A 7,602-nucleotide genomic window follows, 5' to 3' on the forward strand; every position below is an offset into this window, starting at 1 on the left:
TATGTTCAGACATTAGGAAGATTTTTCTCACCTTCTTCATTCATCCAAACGATACTCGCTTTATATGACCTTAACTATGATTAAATGACACTCCTTTTTCAATGACTATGTTTTTTATTTCCCCTTTCCTCACTCCCGCAAAAAGAAAAACAAAATCTCTACCTCCAGCAGAGATGAATTCGCTTCTCCTATGGAAAATAAGACGTTCTGGAGCTCTTGATTTCGTCCTAAGAGAAACATTCACTAGAAAGGGCTCCTTCAGCGCACCCCAGGAAGGCTCTGAGAAAGATTCAGACACCTCCCGGTGGATCTTCCCTGCCTGTTCAGAAATCCTGGGCAGATGACCCTTCTCTGTGTTCAAGAAAACGCCCTGCGGCACGGATCTCTGTGGGTCCACTTTGCGATTTTATTGTCATTAACCGCTCATGTCCTCTTTCCTTTCCCTGATGCCAAGGACTGTGTTGTCTCATTCTTCTACTAGTGTCCCGGGGGCCCGCACAGCATGGTAGGTTGGCCAATAATTTCAGTTCATGAATGGAAAAAAGCGTACAGAATATCATCTTGGCTGATGATCAGGTTTTGGAAAAATAAACAAGGCTCTAGCTTTTGCTAACTGGCCAATATATTCTTTTAATCATTACCTGCAATATTCAAACAGTGGAGGTCTTGACGTTCAGATTATTTGGGAGGTTTCAAGCTGCTCTCTCTGTCCCAGCCACCCCCCAGAAAAAAATGGCCTCTGGAGTGGAAGAGCGCAGACTCCATCATCTTCTCCCTACTGATGTGGAGCAACTGCAATTTCTAAACTAAGTACTGAGTGTGTGGGTCGGCTATACTAAGCGATGGTTAAGGCAAAACCTGGAAAAAGGCGACTCCCTTCTACCCAAGCAAAAAAAAGGCATGTGAAGGGAAGATAGTGAAAACTGCAGGAAGAAGAAAGAAAGGAAAAATATATCACAGTTTTCATTCTCCTCCAGTAAATCGATTTTTTTTTTAGGCCTGTGTGAAGCCGAATATAAAGATGTGTGATGTCCCAGGGATGAACAATACAGAGTCCAGTCTTGAAAATCACCCCACCCCATGTATCTGGGCTGCAGCTTGACATTCCGAGGTCATATCCCTGCAGCTAGCTGCCCAGCCGCTAGTGCGGACTCACGGGCTTCCAGAGTTCGGTCCTGAGGGCCTGGGGCTCTGGTTCCTAAAGGGTAATTTCTTTCCCTAGAGAGGCATACACAAGAGTAATTTCCATGGGAGAATACTGAGGAGTTTCTTAAAATTAAATGCTCCCTTCCTGTCGCTAGCACGCCTGTGTTTGTAAATGAATGGGGCCTATGAGGAAAGACTTTGATTGTTGTGAATAGTGGAGTTTGCTTGGTCGTTTTAATAGGCAAAAAGTATGAGTGAAAGAAGTGTACCGTCACTAGGAGAATTTCCTGGAGGAAAAGACGGCTTTGAGATTATCCAGCCTGGGGCATCTAGAAAAACTCTATTCTGTAGAGGGAACTTGAGACTGAAGGCCAGTTTCATCGTAATTGCGGTGATTGGGTTTGCCCGATACAGGAAAGGCCTTGCTTGTATGAAACACGGTGGGAAAACAGCGTTTTCTGAGCTTAGAAATGAACTAATTTTGTACCGGAGATCCTTCCTCCTTACCGAACATATAAAAAACAACCACCCATTGCCATTAACCGAACATAGAAGAGCGTATATATTGTGACCAACGCAAGAACTCTCCTGCCCTCTCTGTTGGCCTGGGCTTGAAAACAGTACATCTTGTCCCTAGAGACTCTGACACTCAGGCCTTCGCCCACCGGTAGCCAGTGCCAGCGCCTCCCCTGCCCCTTTCCTCTCTGTTTCCGTGGTTTCCAAGAGGGTAGAGGCGGGTCTCAAGAGAAGGCCCCTGCCCCAAAGATCCCCGTCTGCGTGGAGCCGGTGGACATGGCTCCCTTCAGATTCAGAGCGTGGAATGTACAGGTTTTCTGTCAAGTGAGGACCTCAAAAGCTTATCCGCTTTGAAATCGACCCCTAGGGACTTCCGGTGTCAAGTCAAATGTCATCAGGAGTCTCCATCAATTTTTTTCTTCTTTTCAAAGGTCTTGTTCATTTGGTTTAATCAACATGATGTCATTAATACGTTGATAATTCTTCAAAGTGAAAGATTTTAGGGGAATTATTTATATAACGAATGTAAGGTTGAATAAAGCAAATTTTAAAGTATTTTTAAACATAATGATTAACATTAATTTCAAAGAGCTTTCGACAGAACATCTAATAATCTTGGAATATTAAATAGTTAGGACATATCAAGAATACATCAAGATTATTAAGTTTTTTTAACTTCTGAATAGTAATGAAAAATTTCATGGGTAAACAATGTGAATTTCCCAGTTAAAACGCTTTCATGACACGTTGGAAAGAAAGTGTCCACAAACATTTTGGGGATCTTAGGATTCTTACTCTGTCCTATAGGATCCCTTTGAGTCCGAATCGACTCCATGGCCATGGGTTTGGTTTTTTGTTTTTGGTTAGGATTCTTGGAAGGGGATTTTTCCACTGAACTTATTTGCTGCCCTCCAGTGGAGGTTGGTGTAATGTTGAAAAATGAAAGAAAAGTTCTTTGGGGAATGTTAGTGTATGAGGCAATGCACCCAGGAAGTCTGGTTGGGTCAAACTTTTGTCTTTTTTGGCTTTTGTGCACCAGGATGAGTCTTATAAGCACATTTACGGATTCCCGGGTCATAGTTAGAGAGGCCTGGTGGCTTTGGGTTGTGTGTGCGTGTGTGTGTGTGTGTGTGTGTCTGTGGGGTATTTGAGAAATCAATGCAACCAAATGGGTTTTGCAGCATGTTTGTACAGTTTTACATTTTTTGGAACATGTGTTGCCCACAAATTATGTATCAAAATTCATTATTTTAAGGTAGGAGACAAATAGCATATATGAATATTTATGGCAGTAACATGAAAGTCAGGAGAAAATTAAAAGGTTTCATACATTCACTCTGGCTTTGGCATCATTCTAGGTCCTGGAGATCCAGAAAAGGAAAAAAGAAAAAAAAAATATGTCTTCATGGACAGAAATTAGAGTGGAAGTCTATTGATACCTTAAAAAAAAAAAAGAAAGAAGGAAAATATGCATTGTGTCTGACTGTGATTACTATAAAACTATAGGGATTAGTTTCAGCGGTAAGTGCAAGAGCTGAGGTGACAATCAGGTGGCAGAGATAATCAGGTAGAGAAAGTACTTGACAGTCCCATGGAAATACAGTGCATTGGACCCTGGAAAAGGGACAAGGAGAACGAGGTATCAGATGGACAATGGCCTCCATGCACACCGCCCATCCCCAAGGCCATCCCCACTCCTAGACTCCTTTTCTTCACTAAAATTTCTATCTTGAGGCTTTCTGTCACTTGTTCCAAAAATCTCTTTGTTTCTTCTCTTCACCATGCCCATTTTTGAGGGGGAACAAAGAGGGTAGGTGTCACTACTGAGGATTATTAAAAACATACAGTTGACATTTGAACTAGATTTTATATCAGGGTGCCTATTTTCTCAGTTTAGCTGGGTGTGAATTGAGTGCAAAGTTATTTGTATATTTATATATGGATTAATTTATTTTAATTTTTATTGAGCGTCAAGTGAACATTTACAAATCAAGTCAGTCTGTCACATATAAGTTTATATATACCTTACTCCATACTCCCCCTTGCTCTCCCCCTAATGAGTCAGCCCTTCCAGTCTCTCCTTTCGTGACAATTTTGCCAGCTTCCTCTCTATCCTCCCATCCTCCCTCCAGACTGTATATTTATTTGTAATCAACAGAAATCCTGTTTTCCTGGCCCAAACATAGACCAAAGCTGGGAACTTGGAATTATTAACACCACACTCTAAACAAACAAGCTAACCAGACAACTGGTTTTTTTAAAAAAAAAAGTACTCTTTTTACATTCAGATAGATCTCTGTTTGTTGTCTCCCTCCTCACTCATCCAAAGGAGACTGTCATATACATAATCTTAACTATGACTAGATGACACTATTCTTTCAAGCTTCTCTTTATGTTCTCTATTTCCCCTTTCTGCACTCCTGTAAAAATAAAAAGAAAAGAAACACAAAAACTACCTCCAACAGAAATGAACTTCGCTCCACCATTGCAAAATAAGACATTCTGGAGCCTGTCTATTTCTTCCCTAGAGAAACATTCACTGGAGAGTGCTCCTTCATCCTTTCCCAGGAAGCCATTGAGAAGGGTACTGCGACCACTGGAAAGGATCAGGTGGATCAGGGCATGAGGATTCCCTTCCAGACAGGAAAGAGGATCCCCGTTGGATCCTCCCTGTGCGTTCCTATATCCTGGAGAAACGGCCTCTTCTTTGTGCTCCGTGAAAGGCTAAAGTTGATTAATTTCCACTTTAGGGCAAAATGTAATAGGCAGAGTACCTCTGTGAAAGCACCTAAAGAGATTTTGATCTCCTGAGCCTTGTCTGGTCCATGGATATTTAGATTCTCAGGGCAGTTGTAGGGGATAACATTGGTTCGATGTATTAATGACATATGATTCATTGCCATATGAATAGAAAATGACCCAGCTCCTAAATCCCACTTAGTATATGGATTCTTGACCACTCCTGGCACAAGCTCTATTCATGTGGATTAGATATTTGTGTGCAGGAAGTTTATTAGGGAATGATATGGGAACAACACCTGTAAAGAAGTGAGGGATGCAGGGTTAGAAGGGGGAAAGTTGACAGGCAGCAACAGAGGCCTGAGCTGATCCCATGAGGAGCCTTGGAAATGGGAGGGCCCTTCAGAGTTAAGGCAAGAGAGTCAGACCTTTATAGGTATGTATTGAGCATCCATTACTGTGGGCTGTTCAGAGAGGGAACATGGCCTTGACTGAGGCAGTTCCTTTCAGCTGAGGGCAATTCCTAGAGAGGGCCTCAACTTTGTGCCATGAGGGAGCAACACTTGTGGCAGCTGGGGAAATGAATGCCTTGGTCCTGAAAGGAGGGAACCTGGGTGTCACAATGCAGCACACAACACAGAGAAGAAGGCTGGAGGCAGGCTTAGCAGGCAGTTGCTAAGCAGCAGTAGGAAGGTTGTTAGGTTACTGCAGTAATTCAGGCAAGAGATGCAGGTAGATTGGGTCAGACTGGAAGCAGTTCAGGAGCTGAGAATTTTGTAGCATGTCGCAGGAGCACCAACAGGACATCCTGACAGGACGAGATGTTGTGATGCCTAGGTAAGAAGTGCATTTCATTATCCAGCTTTTGATTTTAGAGGCCGCTTGAGTCATGAAACAATATTATATCCAATTTATGATTAATAGGCACATGAACCTTAATACTAAAAGTAATGGAAATGAAATTAGAAATTCTACCATTGATCCAATTCTTGAAATGCTCATAGGCAATGAAAATGGAAAAACATCATAGCTAAAATTATAATCATGCTATGACTATTTCTTTTGTATAGAATTTTGAATAGGGAAGTTATTACTAGCGTAAGATAATAATTTCAGATGAATGTGGGATTAACTAATTACTCTGCCAATGGCTTGCTCTCTTTTAAACTGGTAAAGATTAATTTATATATTTTTTAATGGCTTCTTTTCCCCCAAGAAAGAATTAGTTATCACTTGTCAGGGCCAGTGGTGCCAAGGAAATCCATGTGACTGTGGATGAAATCAATTTTGAAGACAGTGTCTAAAGCAGAATCTCTCCTAACAGGCTGTAGAACTCTGTGTCCCTAATAAACTATTTAAAAAAAATTTTAAAGCATAAAACAAAGAAAAGTATTGACCAAATTATGGTAGTACTATTTTTTATGCCCTAAAATATTTATTTTAGAAAATTAAGTCAACTTATATAAATGAAAAGTAGGAATGGATTTTTTCCCCAAAGTTACTTAGCTAGTGAGAGTGAAGCTTAGAATCTTCTAATTCATAGCCAAGTGGTGGTTTCCGATTCATAGCGACCCTTTTCAGAAAAATACCCACGCAAATCAAGACGAAAAGGATAGCCTTTTCAACAATTAGTGCTGGGACAATTGCACATCCACACACAAAAAGAAGAATTTAGAGCCTTCCTTCAAACCATACACAAACATTAACTTAGAATCCATCATAGACCGAAATATAAGACCTCAAATTATGAAAGTTTTAGGTGTAAACACTGAAGAAAATCTTTGTGACTTTGGGTTAGGCAGAGTTCTTAGATATAACACCAAAAGCACTATCCATAAAGAAAAAAATTGACTAACAGGACTAAATCAAAATTAAAATCTTTTGCACTTTGAAAGGCACCGTTAGGAAAATGAAAAGACAAACCATAGGCTGGGAGGAAATATCCGTGAATCGAATATCTCATCAAGGACTTGTATCCAGAATATGTAAAGAAATTTTATAAATCAATAATACTAAGATAAAGAACCAAATTTAAACACACAGAAGATTTGAATAGACATTTGTCCCAAGAAGACATACAAATGGCTAATGAGCACATGAAAAGATGTTCAACATCATAGTTGTAAACCTAGAAAAAAAAAAGGAAAAAGAAAAAAGCCCAAACTCTTTGCTGTCGAGTTCTAACACATAACCACCATATAGGAAAGTAGAAGTGCCCCATAGGGTTCCCAAAGAACAGCTGGTCAATTTGAACTGCAGACCTTTACTTAGCTGCTGTAGTACTTAACCACTATACAACCAGTACTACTCACAGTCATCATGGATATATAAATGAAACCACATTGACATAGCACTTGACACTTACTCTGTGCCTATACCAGAAAACATAGATAATAACCTGTGTTATGATGATGTGGACAAATTTGTACTCTCATACAGTGCAGGTGGGAATGCAAAATGACACAGCCACTTTAGAAAACAGTTTGACTGTTTTTAAAAAGGTTAATAATAATTTTAATATATTGTTGTTACAGGTTGAATTGAATCCTCCACAAAGATCTGTTGAAAATTTTAACCCTTATATCTGTGTATGAAATCCCATTTGGAAATAGGATTTCTTTGTTCTGTCAGTGAGGCCATATCGGTGTAGAGTGGGTCCTAAACCTACTAACGCTTGAGATGAAAACAGCAGATTAGACTCAGAGACAAGGGAGCACATGCTGGGTGGAAGACAGCTGATACCAACAGACAACGGACACAGGTGAATCTATGTAGAAGCACATAAAACAGCACAGGAAGTAGGATTGCAGGCTGCTAAAAGGTTAAGTTGGCTCCACTGGGGATTGAACCCAGGATCTTCTGCGTGTAAAGCAGATGTGCTAACCACTACACCATAGAACCACTACAAGTATAGTCCCATGGACATCCAGAAGAACTAACAAAACTGTATTGGAAGAAGTACAGCCAAAATGCTTACTAGAAGTGAGGATGGCAAGACTTTCTCTCATATATGACATGATATCAGAAGGGATCAGCCTTTTGAAAAGGACATTCTGTTTGGTAAATCAGAGGGTCAGTGAAGAACAGAAAGACCTTCAATGAAATGGACTGACACAGCGCTGCTACAATGGCCTCAAGCATAACAATGGTTGTGGGAATGGCATAAAGCTGGCAGTGTTTTGTTCTCTTGTAGGGTCTGCT

At 40.5% G+C, this 7,602-nt stretch overlaps 1 non-coding gene across 1 annotated transcript; it reads right to left on the bottom strand.

Moving 5' to 3' along the window:
• Positions 1 to 7,229: 7,229 nt before the first annotated feature.
• On the bottom strand, positions 7,230 to 7,302 carry TRNAV-UAC (transfer RNA valine (anticodon UAC)). The gene has a single exon. It is a non-coding gene; the product is annotated as a tRNA-Val (tRNA).
• Between the last annotated feature and the right edge of the window lie 300 nt (positions 7,303 to 7,602).

This window comes from Loxodonta africana, chromosome 1 (genome assembly GCF_030014295.1).
Source record: "Loxodonta africana isolate mLoxAfr1 chromosome 1, mLoxAfr1.hap2, whole genome shotgun sequence".
NCBI lineage: Eukaryota > Metazoa > Chordata > Mammalia > Proboscidea > Elephantidae > Loxodonta > Loxodonta africana.